Below are 1690 nucleotides of genomic sequence, written 5' to 3' on the forward strand. Positions count from 1 at the left end.
CAGAGCTGGCAATTTAAACAATTGGTAGTTACAAAATAGCCACATTGATATAAAGTACAGCATAACGATTGACTTTCATTTCATGATGTTTGTACCATAAAGATCACTTTCATAGTTAATTTATGGCTTATTTATATGTGCCTTTAAGCTAGATTCAGGCAACTTCATTTTCCTGAGCAAACATGTGATGAGCATTGTGCAAAATTCTTGGCACATATTAACTTGTTCAATCTATTATAAAACAAAGTTAATATTATCTCCACTTATGAAACAATTGAGGCTTATATAGCCAATACTGCTGGCTGCTTCATTTTCCCTTGCTTGTGGAGAAATTGCATGCATTTATTCTTTTATTAAATTTCTCATTAATTCGACAATAAATAGCACAGGTCCATTTTACTCTCAAATCTCTGACTAATACCCACATTTCAGAAAAACTGTTTTGCGCTAATAAAGTAGAAAATAGAGAATAATTATAGTTTCTGAAAGTGGAGAGGTCCAAAAAATGTCCATGTGGTGTTGATTCTAATCCTGTATATAATATTTTATGTCTTTAACAAAATATGTAACATTATTTAAACAAATGAGAACATGGGATTAAATAATCTCTAAGATTCTTTCTTGTTTATTATTCTGATTTCCACTTTACTCAGAGTAGGAAAAACTGGTGAAAATTCTTCTAAGTCTAACAGTGATTGGCTAGTGTTGATTTTAGCTATGCTCCCAGATTCTCTCTCTGGACCATGGTCTTTGACCCTTCTCTGCCAGATAGATAGGATGCCGCTAAATAAAAGCTAAGGCCACTCCAGTGATGTCCTCAGCTAGAGAGAGCCACCTCACTTGACTGTATATTCCCACTCTCACGCTGTCTTCACAAGGTGGCTGGTTGGCTTTGGGGTCCAAGTGTTTCTTATGCTTCAACTCTAAACATCTCTGAGCAGTTTTTCCAGCTTCAAGCACCCCATGATTGTTGAGGCTTCTTTAGCACTTACATTACAGTTCAACTTCCCTTTCTGTTCAATCCTTCTTTTCTTATACCCCAGTGCAAGTGTTATTCTCTAGTTTATTCCCCTGTAAAACCCCAGCATCCAAATCTCCATCTCAAATCTATTTCTTGAGGACCTGGACAAGGACCTATGCCATAGATCAAATCAAGAATTCATTCATTATTCATAAGTACCATTTAAATTATTGTACATTTTAAAAATAATTATAATTATACTAGAACGGTGGAACTGATCGAAATTTATAATCTGTTCTATACAGCTATCAAAAGAATTTATAAGGTAGTAAGTTGTTGTATGATTTATAGGTTAATATTAAGAATAATTGGTCAAAAATAGCTGAACATTTAAATATTCCACTGTATACCATTCTATAGTTTACTTATATGCAAAACATTTTACAAGTATAGTAAAAGATACAAAGAATTGTATAATGTAGCTCCCTCAGAACCCTCGAAAATAATAACAATCATTTGCAAGGTTATTGTGAGTTTAATATATTTTTACTTTAAATGATTATTAAAACATGAGGCAATAAGAGATAAGGAACAAATGGGAGGTATGGACAAAGTATGTTTGGAATGCTCAGCATCGATAGATTAGTACAGGGGAAAGTTCTTAATTGAGTTGACAGTTGAGATAAATCTTGAACAATAATTAAGAATTGGACAGAAGAAGCACATGAA

This window comes from Pteropus alecto, unplaced genomic scaffold, assembly GCF_000325575.1.
Source record: "Pteropus alecto unplaced genomic scaffold, ASM32557v1 scaffold164, whole genome shotgun sequence".
Taxonomy (NCBI): domain Eukaryota; kingdom Metazoa; phylum Chordata; class Mammalia; order Chiroptera; family Pteropodidae; genus Pteropus; species Pteropus alecto.